Raw genomic sequence first — 23,886 nt, 5'->3', positions numbered from 1 at the left:
AATGAGAATATCTTTATTGTTATTGCACACAAGTACAATGGTTGCTACACAAATACAATGAGATTCAGTTTACAGCTTCCGTACTCAATGCAATCCAAGACAAATAAAAACAGAGCAAAGATAAGATAAAATACCAATAAAGTAGTAAATAATAAACAATTATAATGTATTTCTATAAAATTATAAAAATAATACAAAAAATACATTTAGTTTGGGGTGGCACAGTGTTGCAGTGGTTGGCACTGTCTCATCACACCTCTGGGACCTGGGTTCGAGTAGGGTTAACTTAATTTTAAAAAGCTCATCCAAATCACCGAACTGACTAATTTCAATTAAAGCAACTATGTTATACTTTTAGTAGTTTTGCATTTGTATAACCACTACAGGCAAAGTATATCACCTGACAAATAAATAATTGCTGGTGTATAACTCTTGCTCTAATTTTGCCTCAATGAGTGATTACTTTGTTCATATATCCAGCACCGCTGGTACCTGGATGCCTAAATAAAAAAAAAAATCCAAATAAAAACATAAACCAACAGCCATCCATCTTCCAAATGCTGATCCTGGTCAGGGTCACCTGTATCCTAGACCAAATAGCTTGAAGTCTTAAACCTATTTGGCAAAAGGCTCTAAAAACAGAAGCCTGACAACCATTGAAAGCGCACTTAATGACACGAAAGATCTTAAGGTTTTAAGGTATAAGTCTTCAATAAAATAAAACAAGTAATGCAAATTACACTATTTGATCTTATGTCTCTGTCTGGCAATTTTTTTTTAATGAAATAAATCAAGTAACTACAACTTCTCCATGAGACGATGTCAGGACCAATCTCTGTCTTTTCCCAATCTGTGCATCGTCTCCCTAAACTCTCTCTTTGGACTGCGGGTGCCACTGGTCATCCCGTTCTAACTGTTGTGTTTGCTTAGGTTCACAGTCCCCACAGTTCTTAGTCCTGGGGCTGCCGCGTAGCTGTGTGGGCTCAGCATGCCACTGAGTGGCCATCCATCTCAACAGCTTTGCTCATTATGGGTATTTGAGCCCCAAAATTCTGTTTTTGTAAATTCTCTGTTAGTCATGTTCCTTGTGTTTATGTACTCCAGTTTGAATTGGCCTGTAGTCCCACTGTTAAACTTCTCTGTGCCAAGACTATATCTGAGACCTGTGTTCCTTGTATCTCCTAGTGTCTGAATCTCGATTGTTCTAGTGTGTGTTAATAACCCTCCCCTGTCCCTTGTTTAACTATTGTTATGTGTGCCTGCCCATTTTCTGTTCCTTTGTCGGTTACTGTGCATGTTTAGTATGTCACAGAAAATGCTGGTCATCGTGCAATTGAGAAATAAATGTTAATATTTAGATATATATACAAAACAGGATCGCATAAATGCCTTTGGAGGCTGGGTAACTCAGTCGGTAAAGCATTAGACTTTTAATCTGAGGGTCCAGGGTTCAAGTCCCTGTTCAGGCAGTGTCCCTTTAGGGTTCTCCGGGATGTCAGTATAGTGGTTTTTGGGTGGCATGGTGGTGCAGTGGTTAGTGTTGTTGCCTCACACCTCTGGGACCAGGGTTCAAGTCTCCGCCTGGGTTACATGTGTGGAGTTTGCATGTTCTCCCCATGTTGTCGTGGGGTTTCCTCTGGGTACTCCGTTTTTCATAGGTATGTGTGTGTGTGTATGCCCTGCGATGGGCTGGCCCCCCATCCTGGGTTGTTCCCCGCCTCGTGCCCCTAGCTTCCGGGATAGGCTCCAGACCCCCTGCAACCCAGAAGGATAAGCAGTTCGGAAAATGAATGAATAAATGACATTTTAAGAAATGGACATACACAAATAAATATAACAATATAATTGGTGGGGAAAAATTCTACAAAATTTCATGTACATTGAATGTATAATAGATGAACTTTCAGAGGTACCTGTCACAACTAGGACTCAGGGCATGCAAGTAAAAACACATTTATTGACTTTCACATTTCCAGTTGATCCGTCCAGTACTTCTACAAATTATACAGGTTAGTCTCTGTCTGAGGAGTACAGACAGGATGAGCAGAGCATACTGTCATGCTGTCATTCCAAAAGCCCCCTTTTTTAGTTATATCTTTGGATCAATGTATGCAAACATTTGATGCATAATTCACACTTAATTTATCTACTGAATATCACAGACATTTTCAATTCAGGGGAAGGGGTGACAAGACAAATATTTCAAAAGCAACTAAAATTCTTCTTGGCAAATGCATAGTCGCTGGCAGAGTTGTGGTACCCAAGTCCAGTCTCAAATCCACATATAAATGGACATTTGGTGAATTTTCACTCAATCTTGCCTCAGACTCACTCCTGACTCCAAAAGTCCAGCCAAGTCCATAATGTATGTATGCAGCCTGCATGCAGCATTAGCCCCCCTCCCCCCCCCTCCCCCGAATACTAATATTAGTTTCAGTGTTTTTCGAACATTGTGCATGCACTCTAATCCTAATCCTAACCCTAATCCCAATCCCACTCATGTCTGCCATGTCAGCGATCATCAAGTTTATGCACACAAAAAACATAATTGGGTTTCTGTGCCAGAGATCCACTACAAAGAAACACATTGCAGAACGTAACTATTGTAAAGCATCGATAACTGACACTTGCAAAGGTAACAAAGACAGGTACATAGACCAATGCTAGAGAGTTTGTCGAGAGGTAATGATTGGCCAACCAAAATCTGATTTACATAGTAATTTAGTGATTGATATCTAGCTAGCTAACCTTTGTCTTATGATAATAATTATTGTTGTACTTTATTAATCCCCATGTCCAGAATTCTCATTCTCATACATCACAGACCTTGGTCTCCAGAGAGAGACAGTCAGTGATCTGCTTCTCTGGAGTAGTCATGTTTAAAGGTCTTAAGGGAAACAGAGGAGAATTGATGAACAGCTTGGGTGGTATCAAACTTTTCATACTGTTGTACTGTCCAGACATTATACTGCAATAAATTATACTTTGACGGTATTTTCAAAGGCAACCTTACTCTGACATTTTGAAATCTTGGCGATAAAATGTGCACGATGAGTGATGTTGATAAATTCCTCCAAAAAAAAAAATACTGAAATACTGTGTTACTGTATTGCCTTAACAGTGGTCAAGCATAAAGGTTCAGTGGTTGAACTTTTAACACAATTATGGCAAAAAAATAGCATCGTGTATGTACAAAATTCACATCTTTAATCTGATGTATTTTATACTGTGTCAAACATCTGTTCGACAAATGATTACGTCTAACAGTTGTCTCCCAATCCCCCCCCTTAAGGGACAAATGGTGTTGTGACTGGTCTGCTAGGAGCTGAATCAAACTAGCACTTTTTCAGACACAGGAGTCTCAACCTGCAAATCAAACACCACCTTCTGACTAAACCCAATAAATGTTAGGTACCAACTTCTACACGCTTAAATGTTAAAAAAGGTAAAAGTTACTGGGGTGTATTTTAAAACCATTTTAAAATCAATGCATTCTTTATAGTGGATGTAATCATTTCCTGGTTTATCTAAAATGTTGCATATACCTGCCCCTGAGTTTCTGTGAATATACACATTTTTCCCATCAAATTTTGTTTGATAAATGTGGAAAGTTGCAAACACACATTTTGGGATAGTTTATGTGCATATGTAACTTTGATAAATGCAACCTAAGATCAACAGTGTTCAAGGGACCTCTCCTCTCTGCTCCTAGTTCAATACCCTGAATGAGGAAAGCGGACTCACAAGCAGTATTTTCTAAGAATGGCAGAACATTAAATAAAATGAATGACTGTGCAGCACCCATATCTCATAAGATTTTAATGGGGACCTGATCTTTCTATGCCCCAGTAAGAGAGATCAGACCATCTAATATAAAAGAAACAGACCTAGAATTAAGTACATTTTCCACAGTTAACAAGTCAGGACCAGTAATAATGTTTTAGATGCATGCTAGGCAGCTTTTTCTAGTAGCCAGGGATAATCTACAATTAAATGGCAATAAAAACATCCTTGGGTACAGCAGAGGGTATTGGGATCACATTTGACATTCTTGGGTGCACAGCTGCATCAACAGTGCATGTTCTTCATGAGGAGCAGAGGAAAAAACTCTGTCTGTCAAAAGGACCTTATCAGCTAAAATAGCTGCTTCAGACCAAGAACTTACTTTTTGTTCATTCTGATTTTTTAAAATCTTCCATCAGAATTAACTCACAAAAAGTGATCACCTTGCTTGTAACATGCCCTTTTCAGAGAGAACATTCATCTTTCTAGCGAATTCCACAAATGTTGCGATTTGACAGTTTCCCCCTGGTTTTGAAATTTTTGTCCGTAAGCTTCAGGTATTGATTCATATACAGTAACTTTAAGTGTGGGGTAATCCTTCTAATCAATAGACAGTGTACTGTAAACTTCCTTGACTTTCCCTCTGAATTTACAGTGCAATAACAAATCCCAAATGATCCCAAATGATGGCCATAGCAGAGCAGAGGCAGTGTGCTCTGTGATGGTCGAAGCTTCAACCACACAAAAAACCTTGGTAATGCATGCAAAAGAGTATAAACTCCCCTTAACCAGCTCATCATCCATAACCCCCTAACCCTATTTTACCTGTGCATGACATTTTAGTTTCTGTTTTTTTGTTTAACATTTTAGTTCATTCTGTAGGTTTCTGTTAAATAAAGAAGGTGCAGATTTAGTTCAATGAACACATTATTAGCATTTAAGTTTGGTGAGCACAATTTCTGGGTTGCATTACACTATTTGAGTTTTTTTAAATTTCTTTAAGTTACCATGGGGTGAGAGGGAGGGTGAACGGCTGTCCACGTCCCTTGCAATGGGAATCTGACCAAACAAAATACTGTGTGAGGATGGATTCTGCTCCATCATCACAGCCACATCCCCTGAACCGATCTCACCAGCGGTCTTATATTTCGGTCTCATTCTGCTCAATCTACTTAACCAATCTAACCGGTTCCCCTGGTGTGAGGAATTGTAGACTCCAGTTACTCATCCCTGCTCTTCTCCCCATGTGTGGCTTCATGTTAAACTCCCTGATTCCCCGTCCAGTGAACTCGTCCAACCCGCTTCTAAGTGCAAGCGTGTATCCTTATTCTCCCGTGTAAGCACGTCTGCTTTCTTTGCCCTTCCCCCCCAGGATAGACCTTCTGGATTTTTGACCCCCACTTGTTGTCCCGACTCGGACTCCTGCTTCTGGCTATCCATTTGCTCATTTTTGGGATCCACTGTCCCGATAGACTACTTGTAGCATGGATCCAGTAGAGCTCCATGGCTTTGCTTGCTCACTTGGAATGGTACCTGAACATAACACCTCCACCATCATCTGCTGCAGAAGCGGCCTTCACCCGGCAGCCCCAGGTCCAGCCAATAATTTTCCTGCTTTGGAGAGCTATGATGGGTCACCCAAACACTGCCAAGGTTTCATCATCTAATGTATGAACTGTATATCCATACAACTGCAATCTGCTTGCAATCAGTGGTGACCAAATCAACTTCACTATCCTGCTCCTTCTGGAGAAAAACCCTTGAGTGGGCAACAGCTTTATACTATCAGAACAGCTCTGCCCTCCATTCATTCTCTCTTTATAGATCACTTAAAGCAGGTTTGTGGTCATCCTTCCCAGTACAGAGACATCAAAATCAACGGTTCGCATTCCACAGCTCAGTTCACCATTGAGTTGTGGACCATCACTGCCATCAGTGGTTGGATCAAGCCAGTTCTCCTCACAGCGTACAGGAGAGGGGTCAAAGCAGACCTCCAGACCAAGATGGCTTAAAGGTGTGCATCCAGCTATCAACTTGGTTCCTCTTCCAGAATCACCGCTGCCAACAACCAACCCAAACCAACCAAACTCAGTACCCAGTGTCTCTGCCAAAATTCGTCATGCTCCCCTGCTCGCTAAATCTTATCATTAGCAGTCTGTTAGCTGGAAATGTATGGTGGGAACGCAGCAAAATTTATTGTGCATCCCCCCTCAGCAAATCTTATCAGTAACAGTCTGTTAGCTAGTCAATGAAATTTGTAATGGGATACTGGCCCCCCACCCCTGCCGACAATTATTATCCTGGGGGAATTTTACTTAGCCCTAGCCCTAGTCAGTGGTAGCACATGAAAGAAAAGAACCTAATTACACTGTGACAGGTCACACAAAGTTAAACTTTTAATAATAAAGATGTTTTTGGAGAGGTGGGGAGAGTGTGTAGGGCAGGCTTCGGCAAAATTGTAGTAATATTTGCGGTATACTATGGTATTTTTTTGTACTCGGAATTCTATTGTGCCCCCCCACTTTCTTTGTCTCCCGTTCACCCTGTTCGTCCTGCCTGCCCCGTCCTGCCCCATTGCCTTGCTGACCCTGGTCCTTCCTCCCCCTCGTCTCCTCGTCTCGTCCTTTGGTGTAGGACCAGGGGTGAAAGTAAGCCGGTACGCACAGGTACGACGTACCGTTATAAGATTTACAGCCGGTACGTAGTACTGGTAAGAGTAGAGGGTCTATGCGGTCTAAAAAAACACATTTACAATGAGTAACGTCCGCTGTTTAAGTTGAAAACACATCTACCCACAAAATGTAATTTGAGACATGCATTCGATGAAGAGAATAGCGTTTAGGCTACTCGAAATAGCTATTAGTCTGTGGTGCACTTGCACGCGTCTGCTGCAGACAGGTGTTTTATTTGCGCTCTGTCGGATTTTGGCAGTGCGTTTGGGGTGAAGAATCCCCTCGATAAAAATGTGTTCCTCTTTTGTGGTGATTTGTGTTTATTCCGACATCACAGAGCGCTGCACAGGTGTTTTCTGTCAGACAAACTATTGTCATGACTTAAATGTTTCCTATGCGCGCATATTAGGCTACTTTGAAGGGGTGTGCTGCAGGGACGCTCAAATTCATTATACGAGGATTTCACACTACAAATTTTATTACAGTAGGGCCTGGGCTTAAAAAGAAGGCTAACCAATTGTTTTTTAAAAGGTTGACAAAGCCAGCACTATGATCAATAGCTTTTAATAATTTCTGCAAATGTCTACTTTGCTCTTTCTGTTGGTGCGTTTTTGGAACTCCCCAGTCGTCACCTCTCTAAAGTCTCGAGCTTGCGCTGCATCTTCTGCAGTTATTCAGCCAATAAAGTCTTTGTCTTTTATAAAAAATGCGTAAATTATATAATTGTTTAATTGGCATCTTTATTTCTAAGGACCTGACCAACCGCGACCCGAATATTATTAAAAAATATATTTTTTTAGTGATTGGATCAATTTTTGCATCACTGGTGCGCTGAGACATTGGATTTTCTAACCAGATCCCGGATCGTGGGCTCTTAGTGGTGGTTGCAGCTCGGACAAATAATAAATGACTCTTCAAACTCAAAACATTCTTGTGATTGGTTCGTTATCACATGTTTCACTCAGGAAGTGAGTGAAAACGTTTAAAAGCTTTGCAAGGAAGAAAAGCCAAAATGCAGAAAACAATTCTTCAAATGTTTAAAAGAAAAGACAGAGATGATGAAAACACAAATGCTAAAGTCAGAAAAACATGTATGGAAAAACATGTAAGAGAGATATAAAAAACGATAAAGTGATTAAAAGATTGTAGTACCGGCAAGAAATGAAAACTACTTTCACCCCTGTGTAGGACTGATATCCCCCGAACCCGACCACCGCCATGACCCGACCACCGCCCGAACCCGACCACGCGACTGGATTTCCCCCTGGATTTGTTTGTACCTGGCTTCCTGAATAAACACGTTTGTTCCCGCATCTTGGGGTCTGCCGTCTCCATTCTCACCGTGCGTCACAGAATGATCAACAATTTCCAATCATCACCTCTTCGAGAGTCATCTGGAAGACGTGCCAATCACAAACTCAAAACAGACAAGCAAACGACGGAAGAAGCGGGGAGCGAAACTCGCCTGGGCTTTCTGCGTCCAGTCCAGGTGATGCTGCCGCTCTTTCCTCATCCCTGGCTCCCGATCCAGGAGAGCTCTGGTATCTGCCCTGAGTCCTGCCTCAAGGAGTCCGGTCCCGAGTCCCAGCTCTATCGATCCCAGTATTTAAAGGGATCACCGGCCCCAACGGACATCCAAACGAGGAGTAGGTTGAGTCTTCGACTCCTGAATAACCACCACACTGTTTCTGGACCCTCCTGCCCTGTAGGGCCCTCGGGTTCTCTGGTTCCCTGTTCCTGCCCCAGTCCCAGCTCTTCCCCTACAGGTCTCCCCAGCTCCTGCCCTGGTTCTAGCCCTGATTCCTGTCCGGGTTCCTGTCCAGTGAGCGCCTCATTAGTCTTACTTCTTGTTCCTGCCCACCAGTTAACCAGCCACAGCTGCCTTGTGTTTGATCCCTTGTTAGTCGAGTATATTAGTGTCTCCCAGTCTTGTGCTCCCTGTTCTCTCAGGGCCCCAGATCAATCCAGCCCAGATCCGGGATCCAGCTTCAATCTTTTGACAGAGCCAGTAACCCTTCCAGATCACCCTCACGTGTATAATATTCACTTGTATAGTACTAATTTGTTAAACACTGGTTGGCTTAATTCCTTATGAGGTTCTGTGACCCCCACTTCATACTGAGCATTTCTCCCTGTTGTTATGATTAATAGTTACCATCTGTACTCCGACCTACTGCCTGTTACCCGACTCATCTGGATTCAGATTCTGGTATTGTTTGACCTGTTAGTTATTCTGATTAATTGCCTGTTAAGATCGAGCTATGAGCTTCGGATGCTGTTTTAGCTTGGTTAATAAACAGCCTAGGAATATAGACCCGTTTCATTCAAAGAATAGTGTTATCGCTCCACATTTTGCTGTATTTGTTAAAGTGTCTGACAGCCATCTCTAAAAGCAGAAGATTAGGTAAACAAAACCACACTCCAATGGCCCGAGTTTTACTTCTCCCCAAGGAGGATTTATATAATAAGATCTAAGTGGGTTCTTTGAACATCACTCACAATTCTTTCAAAGAAAAGGGACTGCTGTGTAGATACCACCACTTTACACTACACTGGTTTGATGATAAACTGGTCATGATATGTATGCCCAGCAGCGTGGTCTAAATGTTTAGAATGTTTCAATAAAACAAACTAATAAATCATACAGCATAGGAGGGAACTAATGGAAAGCTTCAGCCCCAGTGCCAGCATTCTGTGTGGCAGGGCTGTGGAGTCGGTAGATAAATGCTCCGACTCCGACTCCGACTCCACAGCCCTGATGTGTGGCCAGTAATTTTCAATCTCCCACATTTGCTTGACTCCTTCCATGCCAGAGGGGTAATATTCCGTGTTCTTCCCACTCATACTTGCCTCCCCAAATGGGGCTGCACCTGACGCCCACCTCAGCTAGACGCTTCCCTTCAAAGGGGTGCAAAGTATGTCCTGATTCACACACAAGGAAAACTCAAAAAGTAACAGTTTTTTTTTTGTGGAGGGGCTGAAATTGTTATGGCGGGGCATGTCGAAGGAGGGCTGAGTCACGTAGAAGCTCCAACTAAGCAGGGTTTATTAACAAGAATTAATGCAAAGGGCGAACCAGAAAAAGGAATCACACAGCTCAAAACAAAATGGATAAATCAGAAATTAATGGAGGGAGCAACGCCAGGAACACAATAATAATAATAATAATAATAATTATACAATTTCTTTTTATATAGCGCCTTTCATAGCAGAGTTGCCCCAAGGCACTTTACCTAGGTGTTTTAAGAGAGAGGAATACATTAAACAAAAAACATTGAGAGAGGAATACAAAACAGGGAAAAGAAAAGACAAAGAAATTAAATAAAGAAAGCTAGTTGACAACGGAGGAGAGGAAACAAAAACTCCCAAGTAAGGAGAAAAAAAATCCTCTGAGGGTCTATGGTCAATTGACTGCCCACCCCTCCCCCCCCGGGCATGCTAACATTATCATTGGCTGCACCCATGATGATACAGTTCTTAGGTCCCATCCACGATGTCACCCCTCCATTGGACTGAACCAGGACTCCAGCTCAGATGCCCACCCCCCCGGGCACCATCTGTGGGAAGGCAGAGAGCATGGATGGGCAGAATATGCGTTGACACTTAAATGGACAAAGCATAGTGGATAAAAAATGGCATGTATAGCAGCACCTGCAGCCATAGTTATGCTCTATTATGTGTTAGGTTGCAGGTAAGCTAAACTATAGTAACAAGTCTTCAGTCAAGAATGAATGACTGAGACCAATTCGGCATTCCGAACATGGGCTGGTAAACCATTCCACATTATAAGGGCCAGGTAGCAGAATGCTTTTCCGTCACTTTATATGTGGAACGACAAGGGAACCTGCATTCTGTGATCTGAGTGGACGATGTGGCTTCTAATCTTGAAGTATTTCTGTCAGGTAGGCAGGTGCTAAACCTTTAAGTGCCTTATATGTAAGTAGGAGAACTTTGAAGTCAGTTCTCAACCTAACGGAAGCCAGTGCAGGTTATGTGTTCATACTTCCTGCTCCTGGTTACAATTCAAGCTGCTGAATTTTAAATACACTGCAAGGTATTTAATGAGCAGTGTGTGTGCTCCCAGATAGCAGAACATTACAGTAGTCTAACCAACTGTATACAAAAGCATATATGAATTTCTCAAGGACCCACAGATGTGCCAAGGCTGGGCTTGAACTGGCAACCTTCTGTTCACAGGCACAGAGGCTTAGCCCCAATAAACTGCAGAGCAACAAGGAAACTGCCACAGAGCCCCACACTCAACCCCTTGAGCTATGCGGTGGAAACACACTAGGCACTAGGGGTTCAAGACAGAGAGAGGGGATGCAGGATGACCAGCAACACCTGCTGGCCAAAAAGGACCAAGACACGTAGGACAGGGACAGACGGGCACCGATCCTGACAGAAATCAGGTAAAGCATAGACATGGAAATTTGCAAACTGGAACCTACAACAAGCTATCATGCCCTTTTTAAATAATATACAGTAGTCAGCTCTATACAAACACAGGAGGACATGTGAACAGCTGCTTATGGCTTCTTGTTGGATGCTATGTGTGTGCCGTCCTTGAAATGGACTTGAATATTCTCTGAAAATACACACCATAAGACTTTCTTCATTAGGAATGCCAACTGGAACCTCTTGAACTGAGGATAGGAGGATGAAATAGGAACATTATTCAGTATTGGTTTAATACAGGGCTACAGAAAGGGAAAACAGGGCTGAGAGAGAAAAAAGAACTTACATACTGCTATTCGTACAAGTAATAAACAAACAATAAATGTGCAACCCCAAGCTGGACCACTCCATTGCATTTACTTATCATTGTGCAAAATATCCTATGGGTAAGGTAGATACCGGGGTCCACAAGACCTATTGCTTTTAAGGTGCAACCACATAAATAAACTAAATTTTGGGCAATAGCTGCACATAGGATTGCTGAATGTCTCTCTGTGATTAAATAAATGGGGTTTCCTGCTAATGCAAATTAGCAGCTGTTTAACATTTAACAATCCCATAGAAGCCACAAATGCCGATATAAAATGTAAAAATAAGATTTTATTTATACCCTAAATAGAAAAGAACTGCAGAAATATTATCCCATAAACAAGAGGTGGCACCAGGATGCACTATGGGAAGAAGGCAAGCCGGCAGAGGCAGTGTGATGGCCTGGGGAATGTTCTGCTATGAAACCTTTGGTCCTGGCATTCATGTGGATGTTACTTTGACACGTTCCACCTACCTAAACACATTTGCAGACCATATACACCCCTTCATGGCAATGAGATTCCCCGATGGCAGTGGAGGAGTTCAAATACAAGAACTCGTGGCCATAGGTGGAAATTAGCGGGAGAACATTTCAAACTGGATTTGAGGAAGCACTTCTTTACACAGCGTGTAGTCAGAGTATGGAATAGTCTTCCTGATAACGTAGTGCAAGCTGAATCCTTGGGTTCCTTTAAATCAGAGCTAGATAAGATTTTAACAACTCTGAGCTATTAAGTTCTCCCCAAGCGAGCTCGATGGGCCGAATGGCCTCCTCTCGTTTGTATAGTTCTTATGTTCTTATGGTCTCCTTCAGCAGGATGATGCATCCAGCCACAATGCAAAAACTGTTCAGCAATGGTTTGAAGAACACGTGACAGAGTTCATGGTGTTGACTTGGCCTCCTGTTTCCCCAGATCTCAATCTGATCGAGCATCTGTGGGATGTGCTAAACAAAAAAGTCCAATCTAAGGAGCCCCCACTTACTGGGCTTAAAGGATCTGCTGCTAATGTCTTGGTGCCAGATATCACAGGACACCTTCATAGGTCTTGTGGAGTCCATGTGTCGATGGATCAAATTTGGCCGCAGGAGGGGGACCAGCACAATATTAGGCAAGTGGTTTTATTGTTATGACTGATAAGTGTAATTTACAGTCCACTTATACTGACAATTTAGTGGTTGCAATCCTGGCCAGGAATTGTGGTTTCACCACTACCTAGGAATTTACTTGGATTAGCAGTTTCAGAGAATCAAGAAATAATCAAGACGTTATATATTCATTGCATAGGAACAATATAGATCAATTACAATTCACATCAAATGGAGACAAAGTGTCCACTTAACTGTATAGCAGAACTGCAGTACACACGTGTAAAACGATACAAAGGAGAAAAGTAATATATAACCCACAGGCCGAGCCTCCCAAGACAAGACTTTCCTATCTTTCCAAGCATTTTTAACGATTTTACATACTGTTTTAAGACTAAGATCATTGCGCCAGTCACACAGAGACCGTTTACATGTGCATAAACATGAATAATTTCATCACCTGCATTCATATTAAATAATGTTTCTCACATGTAAGTTTTCTGTTTTGACTTTGTGTATCTGGGACTTTGGAGTAATGGGCTAGAGGAGTAGATAAGAGAAAAGAATGGGTTTATGAGTAGAAGGAATGCGTGAGGTTTCTTATGGGCTCAGTGGGAGTCGAGGTGGGTCCAGCAGGTGTGCAGAGTGAGTGTGTGAGCCCAGTCCTGTCAGAGCCAAGTTGACAGTTCCCCCCAGGATACAAAACAACACAGACCCAAAGGAGTCCAGGATCAGAGCTTCCTGCAGGGCCAGCAGCTTCACACCATACATTTATAGCCATGATTCCCCTTTAGGTTCCACAAATACACCTCGAAAGAGAGTGAGAAGGCAGAAATACACTCAAAATAATTTTAAAGAGCAGCACTGATGCAGCTTTATTAAAAGAAAGCAACCAACATTAGTTTCCTAAAGAGTGAGTAGCAATTAAACACACGTTTCATTTTATTTCCTGCCTCCCAAGGTACCGCATCACCATCCCACTCGAAAGAAAATTCACATTGGCATTCTTGAAGCATTGTGGGAGTGACCCAAAAATAAAATAGACAAGGATAAAAATGACAAATTCTTATTTGGCAGCGCTGGGGTCCACTCCTCGCCAGCAACAGGACTCTAGGCAATCATTTATGCACAGCAAATCCAACTGATTAATGCTGCATGTAGCTCATTATAGTTATACCCCAAGTCCCTCTCTGGGCACCACTCTCATCTCCTTGCCCTCACTTAGCCTCAACCTCTACAATTTCTAGAACTTGGTGGTTAGCTTTCTATATACTGTGTGTGTGTGTGTGTATGTATGTATACACACACACACACAAACACTCATGCATACACGTCTTAATTTCCATGTCTTAAATAATCATTTACATTATTTATGTTTTTATACATCTAAATATTGGTGGCACGGTGGTGCAGTGGTTAGCACTCATACTTCTGGGACAGTGTGTGGAGTTTGCATGTTCTCCCTGTGACATTGTGGGGTTTTCTCTGGTACTCCGGTTCCCCCCCCCCCCAGTTCTAAAGCATGCTGAGGCTAATAGGAGTTACCACATTGCCCATAGGTGGGCATGTGTTAGGGAATGGCATGTAAGTGTGCCCTGTGATGGGTTGGCACCCTAACCAACTGGGCAGATAGGTTCTGGACCCCCAGCAACCTTGAATAGTACATGCAGTTGCAGAAAATGGATGGATGGCTTATGTCTAAATATTTACATTCCGGAGGTACTTCTTAATGGGTTAAAGGAAAGTGAATGCAATACCAAATTTTGTGGAATTTAAGTTTTAGAGGAGATAAGTATACTCCAGTGAGTACCAAAAGAAATAAATGTCTTAATAAAAACATTCATCCTTATGCCCAACTGATAAAAAACATATCTGTCATATTGTCATTTAATAAACACATCTTACCAAATGAGTAATGTAATCATTAACCAAAAATTGCTTTAATCCATCCTTTCAAAGGCAGGTCTTAGTCTTCTTGCTGCAAGAAATAAATGTCTCACAGCACAGAGAAGAAATATAGGAAATCTAAAAATGAATAAAGATTAATTGTGAAGTGCAAATAGGAAATGAACTCTCTATGGTACTGTGGAATAGAAATTAGGAAGAGTTTGTTTCATAAGCATCCAACCTTTAGTACTGAGCTATATAACACCCTGAAGGGAAAGGACAGCAACATTTTCTATGTTAAAATATACATGATAATTAGCAACAAAGCAAAAATATTTGGAGGAAATTTGTTTACATAATTATTTGATTGAGAATTTCAGTCTATTAAAGCAGCATAAAGCATTTAAGATCTACAACACCTGTTATAATCGACAAGTAGATTCATTCAATTAAAATTTCAAGTACCATTCTAATTCTGGAAAAAACATTTTGGTAAACAAGTAAATTAGTAGCAAACTATATTATTAACCATTTCTTAGATAGGTGAGAATCATTATTGAAAATATTGAAAGTTTGTTTACTGATTCCCTCTGCCCTCCCTATATATATGAGAGAGAGAGAGAGAGAGCACTCCTTTACCCTCATAGACGAATTATATGCCCTGTAAAGGCTGTCCAGCAGAGATTCTTCATACACGGATTGTCACTACAGTATCATGCAATTTTTTTCAAAGCATAGAAGTATCATTGAGGAAAATTCTAAAATAAAATCAGAATTAGACCTTTTTGTAATGTCAGCAGTACGATTCCTTGTGAGTCAAACCCTTCACTTCCACCATATGTTCCTTTTGGACATTTTTGTCCTTTTAACTGCAGATCAGATCTTCTTACATGTCAGTCGCATTATACAAAGCCGTGTCAGTGTTGCCCTTTAAAAAAACACTTTGGGATCATCAGCGACACATGTAATCTCACAGGGAGCATAAAGGTTACCAAATCATTAGTGACTGACACATGTGTCGTTCATATACAGTATACCAGTCAAATGTTTGGACACACCTACCTATGGTTTATTTGTACCATTTTCTACATTTTAGAATACTTATAGACATCAAAACTATAAAATAACATTTATGGAATTAATCCCATTTGCTCCAGGGACTGGCTGACCCTACAGTCTCCTCTACGGCACTTTCATGAGGCGCCTCCTCGGCTGCTCTTCCAGCTGTCCTGAAGTAGGTTCCACATATATCCTTCCCACTCTGATCAAACTCCTCCAAAAACATCTCTACTGAGTTTAAGTCAGGTGGCCAGGTCATGTGAAGCCACAGTAACACTGTCCTTTGTAGGCAGCTTGATGTAAGACAAAATCCTAAAGACAGCTGATAGACTAACACAGACGTTTATAAGGAAGCAGAAAGTAACCCATTACCCTAATGCAGGCCATTCAACTGAATGCATGAAACAGAGATGCGAGGTTCCTCAAATGCAGACAGTTTATTAATTACATTCATGTAATGAAAAATAAGAAAGCAGTTTAAAAGCATAACTCCAGAATAATGGCTTTCACAAGTAGGTCTTACAAAACAACAGGGCAACAATAATCTCTGCAAAACAGAACGCAAAAGAAATCAAACACAAACAGAATACCAATAAGTCACAGTGAGGCCACACAGATAACACTCAGATCAATTCACAAACTCAAATCATTATTGCAACACGCAAACTCCAAACGAAATATCCAAACCATGGGATTAAACCCCTGTACATCTGCCCCCCCCCCCCCCCTCAGATGTACTTGTCCCAAGCCAGTACTGAGAGTTTACAGAACCCAATTAAAACACACAATCTAGCAAATTATTTAAATATAACTAACAAAAAAGAGAAAAACATGAACACCAGAATTAATAATATTCTTTTCATACACACACCAATCACCACGTAACCCAAGATTAAAGGAGCCAACACTGTTGCCCAAATGCAACTCCAAGAAGTAGCGGCCCCCAGTTAAAAGCACACAAATAACACAGTTAAGAACGGCGGTTAGCCAAACAGATATAAAGGTAGTGAGCTGGAACAGCACAGCAGCAAGACACAACGACCGAAGAAGCTGCAAAGCAACACAAAGAAATAGCGCAAAGCAGCAGCCAACAAATTCCTATGGTGATATGTTTGAGCCTCCCAGCAGGACACTACAGCAATCCAACGTGTCTCAACCAAGCATGTCAGACTGTGAAAGTCACCAGACCCACTTTCTGCCTCGAAAGCTCTCAAACTTCCAAACACAATCTACACAGCACCCAACATGCAGAGCTACAAACTATCAGGCAATCACTGGCGTGCACTTTTAAAGGAGACTGCACTGATGGAAAAATCTATGCCACACCTCATCTTCGCCTCAATTAAGCATCGTCCTACCACAGTCCACCCCCAGGTTTTCTATTATCGTCCCGATGATACAGTTTAAAAGCCAGAACCGAAACCCAGCGCCTAAAGTGGCCCTCAATGGCCTGTTAAGGACCAAAAGGCAGCAGGCCCCCAAAATCTGGAACAAACCCAATGCTATGTACAGCATTAGCAGTTCTTTGCAAGTAGTAATAGTTTGAATGCCGGCCAGTACTGATGGGAGTCGTCCATCGTGACCCTTCAGCTTGGTTGGGTAGAGGACACGTTATCAATGCTGAACCTAAACTTGGGTCAGGACCTACTAGGGCCAACTTGGGTTCAACTGGGGAACTGGACATGGGGAATGACTCATCAGGGCTAAGCAGCATAACATTGGGAGCGTCTGCATGTATGGAAACCATTTTAGTGGTACCTAAAGGGCAAGACATTGATGAGGCAGCACATCATGGGTTCTAACAGCCATAGTGGGACCAGCAATGGGAGCCAGTGCAGACCCTGTTATCACTAGTGTTGGGAGAGCATCCACATAGCCCCCTTCCAGACCCAACTCACCCAACCCAATTCTGCCAGATTTGGGGCCAGTTTCAACTGCGACCTGTGCATATACGTCATGAGGGTGGGCTTTGGATCTTATGGATAAAGCAGACCATCCTTCAATGAAAACCATCCCTACTGGCAGAGCAACTCCAGACATGGTTTAAGCTTTGCCTGGTGTTCTAGTTTAATGGGGTACTGCTGCTGCAAATCCTTTCCAATAACTGGATCGCACCTCTGCAGCTGTCCAAGTTCTGCCCTTTTAACAGTGGGGAACACACAAACGGTCCAGACATGCTGTTGTTGGTAAAGCCATCCCTCGATCTTGTTGCAAATTCAGGGCTGTGCTATATTGCCTGGAAGGAGAATCTGAATTATCATTAGCACGTCCCGGACTGTATCAGACCTCAAAATCAAAAGCCTCCTCATTTTGTTATGGAAGTTTTCCCTACTTTTTATTCTTGCTTTTATCAATAGCAGTTTAATTTCTAGTGTGGTGCCGAAAAGCTTTACTGTAAATATGTTGTGGTGAAACCTTTGTTAAAAAAGTCAGACCTACACCCTTCTGTTTTGTCAAATTCTCCAAGCTACCTTTATTGGCTAAACTTCTTGAAATAATTGTCTACTTGCAATTGAAGCCCTTCCTTGATGAACATACAATTCTGGAAGTGTTTCAGTCTGGGTTTAAAAGTCACCATAGCACTGAGTCTGCTGTGTTAAGAGTTTTTAATGACATTTTCTTAGCAACTGACTCCGGGGACTCTGTATTACTTGTGTTTTTAGATTTAACAGCGGCTTTTGACACCATAGACCAGGGTTCTTCAAATCTGGACCTCGATTCCAAACCCAGGCCTTGTTTTCAGTTCTCCCAGGTAGTTAGTTTAACAATTACTGATTCTGATTGGTCAGAGGCTTCACACCTGACTGACAGGTAAAGGAAGGCTGGAAAACCAGCAGGGCTCGGACCTTGAGGACCGTGATTTGAATAACCCTGCCGTAGACTAGGAGATTCTTCTATCCAGGTTGGAACAGTGGGTGGGCATTACAGGCTCAGCCTTACAGTCGTTTAGGTCCTACCTCTTTGATAGAGGTTTTTGTGTTAGTATAGATGGCTTCACCTCAAATTCTGCTGGCCTTCCTTGGGGGGTACCACAGGGCTCCATTCTTGGTCCGCTTTTATTTGTATCTGCTGTCACTTGGAGCCATTTCCAGGAACATAATATGTCTCGTTGCCTCGTTGATATTAAAAGATAGATGGCATTTAATTTCCTGAATTTTAATGAGGAAAAGACCGAAGTTATGTTGTTTAGACCCAATGCCTCCAGCAGATCTCCTCGCATCGACCTCTCCTCCTTGGCCCCATTTGAGAAAGCCTTGATTACAAATTTGGGTGTTAATATGGATCCTACTTTAAAAATGGATAGTCAGGTAAATGCTGTTGTAAAATCCTGTTTTTTCCATTTGAGGCGGGTAGCAAAGATTAAGCCTATATTGTCGAGGCGGGACCTGGAATCGGTTGTGCATGCTTTTATAACCACTCGTCTTGGCTATTGCAACGCTTTATTCTTCGGAATCAGCCAGACTGCTATGGCTCACCTACAGTTGGTGCAAAACGCCACAGCACGTTTTTTAACTGGTGCAGGGAGACGAGAGCATATTACCCCAATCTTGGCTTCCCTTCACTGGCTTCCAGTGTACTTTCGGATCCGTTTTAAAATTCTTTTATTTGTGTTTAAGTGTTTAAATGGTCTTGCTCCAGCCTACCTGGCGGAATTGCTGCACCCATACGTTCCATCTCGCTCTCTTAGGTCCACAGACCAATTGTTTCTTCAAATTCTGAAAACCTGAAGCACAGTTTGAGGCGATTGAGCTGTTTCAGTAGCAGCTCCACAACTATGTAATGAGTTACCATTACACATTTGACAGGCTCCATTAGTGGATGTTTTTAAATCTCATGTAAAAACTCATTTTTACTCTCTGGCCTTCAGCCCAGTGTGAAGTGTTTTTTTGGATGTTTAGTGTTCTTTATGTAGTTTCTACTTTTGGTATCATTTTTATTTTTGGTTTTGTTATTATCATTTTGATCTTTATTAGTATTTGTAAAACACCTTGGTGTTTTCTTTCTTTTATTTGTTTGGCCTGAATGGCTCTTATGTTGGCTCTTTTTACAGCACTTTGTTCAGCGCTTGTTGTGTTAAAGTGCTCTGTAAATAAAGTGGTATGGTATGGTATGGTATATTGCTGACTGACAACTGCCCCCAACCCTCAATGATTCACATCAATTTCCAACACAAACAGCCTAGAAAAATCAGCATGTCAGCAACTAGACAATACATTGGAGCAGCTAGTTTAGCAAAACCCTCTACAAGATGCCTACAATAGGTTGTGAATCCTAAAACTGACTGCAGTTTGGTGACATTAACGGGATGCCTCACACACAGCACTGGATCAGTGGACATGCTAACTTTAGAGACAATACGAACCAAATACACACTTAAAACCAAAAAACACACTTTAAAACTTGGCATTAAAGCCCTCTTGCTCTTTCTAGTCTCTCCAAATGCTGGTGAATGGTGGACAAAAAATAATAATATCCAGATACAACAATGACATTTGAAACATATGCTACATAAGACATTGAAATGTACTTGGAGCACTGCACAATCCGAAGGGGATGCGATTAAATTCAAACAGACCAAAAGGAGTACAAAAAACAGCTTTACACATATCTCCCTCTGCGACAGGAACTTGCTGATAGCCCAAAGCAAGGTCCAATGTAAAAAACCACTTGGTCCTGCACAGGTCATCCAGTGATTCCACAATACAAGGCAGAGGGAAGCAATCCTTTCTGGTCTTGCTGTTCAATTCTTATACAATTCTTATTGAATTGAACATACAATGCACAGATGGATTTGGTCATCCTTCTTCATCCCAATCACAATAGGGGAGACATATGGGCTACTACTGTCTCTTATTAGCCAATTCTGCAACACCTGGTGGACTTGCTGTGTAAATGCTTCATAATCTGCAGATGGAATGTGATGATATTGTTGGTGGATGGGAACACTGTCCAATAAAGGGATCAACCCCTTATTTCCCGAGCAGTTGAGAAACCACACATCCCTGTAACCCTGCTGACTATGCCCGATGTGGCAGATGGGCCACTACTAAGGTTTAGGCCCTGCTGTGGTTTACCCATGAGAACTCAAGAAAACCCCACTTCGACTATGCCGTCACCATAAGGAGTGGAGAGGGTGTGATCTGGTGACCCGAGGATTGTGTCTCAATCCTCGGGTCCAAAACCAAAACAAGAACATTGTAGCACTTGAAGAACAAGGCAAGTGATGGGGAGTCCAACCAGAAGCCGTCTTTATTCAGAAGGACACTCACATAAACAGTGCCTTTTTAGCAATGAGTCAGAGCCCCGAGAAACCTGCCCACTGCCTGCCATGGGGTTACCATTGTTACTCTGAATGTGACTCACATTCACGGTGACTCCGCTATCCAGCAGTTTACTATTTAGAACTGGATTCAGAACATTTAACTGAACTCTTTAGAATACATTTTTTTTTACAAATATTAAACAATTAACCCTAAACAAAACCTTTAAAACAAATGAACAACTGCACTGCAAAACAGGCTGGGTGCCGATGCTACAATATATACATTGGATGTATCCAATGTCACATTACCATTAAGTATTGTGACGCCAAGACTTCCATATTAGCAAATGACTAATCTGGATGTCCCAGCATGCTTTGCTGCCATTTTATACAGTATGTACTGTGTCCCAAAATGTGTTGTGTACACTGTGTGTACGTGGTCTTTACCTGTTCCTCGCGTGTCTCCCTCCCCCTTGTAAATACCCACTGTGTGTTCTACCAACTATTAAATGTATGATCTCCCTGCCATTTCGCCTTGTAAAGTGTGTGTAGTGAGACCTGCTCTTTGTGGCTGGTTGTCTTTCAAGGGCAGATAATAAAATCTGACAGCTGCCCGACTGTCTCTTTACCATGCCTCGATCAAGCAGATATTATTTGTTATAGTTAGTATTTTGCTTTAATACAGAAGATGCTACAGATAGGCTAGTTCTGCTACAAATAATGTACCTGTATGAATAGGTCAAGCTTCTCAAAATTGTGCCCATAAAAGTAGCATTGAGACTTTTTGGCAAAGGGCAAGTAAAACTTAAAAAGCATGTTCATTTTAAAATGTACAGTATAGTAGTATGTTAAGATATTCGTGTTAATGTTCATTTGACTGTTTTACACCAATTTCAGCTGGCTTTTAATTGAAATGAAAAAATGTGACTTTAGGCAGTAATTAATTGTATGCAAAGCCAAACAGAAGAGTGAATTTGAACAGTTTGCTCATTTTTCTTCCTTAGTGACAACAAAGCATAATGAAAATGTGTGTGGGGAGTTTTTCTTCTTTTTTTAATTCAGCAGTCTGTTCAAAGAATGTGCAGCCATATATTTTAGCACTGATTTTGCATTCTGCAAAACAATTATCCTTTCTTTTTTCTGAGAATAATCAAAACAATCAGTTGAAAACAGTTTTTGCCTCTGGCTGATCTGATCCAATTACTTTTATTATTCTAACACCTGCCTCCAATCATCAATTGTTGCAGCCACGCCCAGCCAGACCACGCCCAGCCGCATGAGAATACTATGCACAGCTGTTGCACATTTTGCAATTAACCTATGGGAGATATAAGGACCTTCTCTGACAGAAGCTCTTTGTGTGGTATTGGGTATGATTATGTTGGTATCTGCATTTGGTTTTGGGACTTTTGTCTGTTTTATGGGACCGTGTCTTCTGAACTTGATGCTTTGGTCCTGGTTTAATGGATTATGCTTTTGTAGTAATCGTTCCTCTTTGTGAATCATTAAAACTGCTTTTCATTTCATGCTTCTCTTTGTCACAACATCAACCATGCACTTCCCAGCACTGAGGTTTTTTTTATCACTGAATCTTTTAAAGTTGAATACTGTGAAAATGTTTGTCTAAGACTGGTTTTAGGTCTGAGTGTTTCACTGTAACAACTAACATCTAAGGCACCTGAGTATTTGTAGTCCCTATCCCATTTGGGTTTGGTTGTGTGTGTGTGCGTGTGTGTGTGTGTGTGTGTGAGTGTGTGTGGTTTTTTATTTTTTGTTAACCTGGGGTATGTGTGCATGCGTGGCTTATTTTTGTTAATGATTACATCATTAAGATTAAGGAGGGGGTGCTATGGCTTTTGCACCATACCCTGTATTGTATCTGTCCAAAAGTCAGAGTACCTAGAATTGTCTTGGGAAGGTGCATCAGGTGACATCAACTGGTGGACAGTCACAGTGTGGGGAAGGGGATTTCAAAATGGAGAGGAACTATAGACTCTGGATTTTTATGGTTGAAATTGGGGGGGGGGCGTTGCTTTTGTACGAGAGCTGTCTGCATTAACAAATCTGTTTTCATGTGAAATTTATCACCTCAGACAAGCCATACTTTACACAGGGTGCATTTCCACTGTACCAAGTACTGTATTGGTACTTTTGCTTTTCCATTGACTTCCAGTGAAGTACCAGTACCAAAACAGCTGGGGTACTACTTTATTACTTTGGGTTGTGACTTGAAACACTTTCTTTGATTAAGCTTCTTGCATGACCAACCGCTGATACCCATTATAAATGCTGCCTTGAAATCCATTCCGAACTGAGATTTTATTTTTTTTAAATTGCAATCTGGTTGGAAGAACAGATGCAACAAAAATCTGAATTGTATGACAAGAAATTTTAAAGTATTTTAATATGCTAGGACAGCACGCTATCCTAGCGATGTGATTTTGTTGTAATAAATATTGGGTTATTTAAAAAGCAAAAAGGAGTTCATGAACTTCTCACAAACCCGTCCGGGTGTGCTTTAAAATAGCAGGGATGAAAGTGATTACGATTTTTATCAGAGAACGCATGGACTGCTCATGTAAATGCAGCGGAGGTAAACTTTAAACTGACTTTTAAATGTATTAGATAATCTATAAAAGGAATATTTTTAAATTGCAAAATTTACCATAAGGTTTTTGTCTGACATGGTAAAAATGTTTTGGCAAAACTTGAACTCCCTGTGTTGAAAAGGGAGGAAAAAGCCTGATCTTAATCTAGCTTCCTAGCGATGTAAGAATTGCAGGTGCATAACATGTGGTGCTGGCATTAATAGCAATTAATCACCCTGCCCTATAATATACTACAGCCATTTTTTTTATTTAATACTAAATACCCCACCTTGAGTTATGTCTTTCGGCACCAGTACCAGTTTTCACGCCAGTGGAAACCCAGGACTTTGAAGTACTGTATTTTTTGGTACTTTCTCGAAGTACCAAAAGTACAGTGCCTGGTGGAGTGGGTTGCTGTTAAGAGTCAAAACAAAATCACCAATCATAGAAAAACTGAGCATGACTGGTATACAGTACAGGATAAATGAAATGCAGTCACCTAATTTAGCCGTCTGAGATGCAAATGATCCCTGAGATAAATGCTACAAATCTGAATATTTTCTTGCTTCACTTTTGTCGGAGTACAAATTGAAATTTCTAATGTAGCTATCTTCCCCAGTGATGATTCTTGCCTTCTCAAATCTGTTGTAATATTGTATCTCTACAGTGAAAGTTAAAGGTACAATTTTTTTCCCTTCCCGTGCAAATGCTTCTCCCAGATAGTGCTCCTTTGCACTATCAAACAATGGATTCCCCAAGACGCAGAAAGTACCTTATTCA

The 23,886-nt window shown here is 41.4% G+C and overlaps 1 non-coding gene across 1 annotated transcript; it reads left to right on the top strand.

Annotated features, from left to right (window-relative positions):
* The first annotated feature begins 1,396 nt into the window (after positions 1 to 1,396).
* trnak-uuu (transfer RNA lysine (anticodon UUU)) lies at positions 1,397 to 1,469 on the top strand. The gene has a single exon. It is a non-coding gene; the product is annotated as a tRNA-Lys (tRNA).
* The last annotated feature ends 22,417 nt before the right edge of the window (positions 1,470 to 23,886 follow it).

This window comes from Paramormyrops kingsleyae, chromosome 10 (genome assembly GCF_048594095.1).
Source record: "Paramormyrops kingsleyae isolate MSU_618 chromosome 10, PKINGS_0.4, whole genome shotgun sequence".
Lineage (NCBI taxonomy): Eukaryota > Metazoa > Chordata > Actinopteri > Osteoglossiformes > Mormyridae > Paramormyrops > Paramormyrops kingsleyae.
Note: the sequence above shows the minus strand (reverse complement) of the source record. Positions and strands in the feature narration are given on the sequence as shown.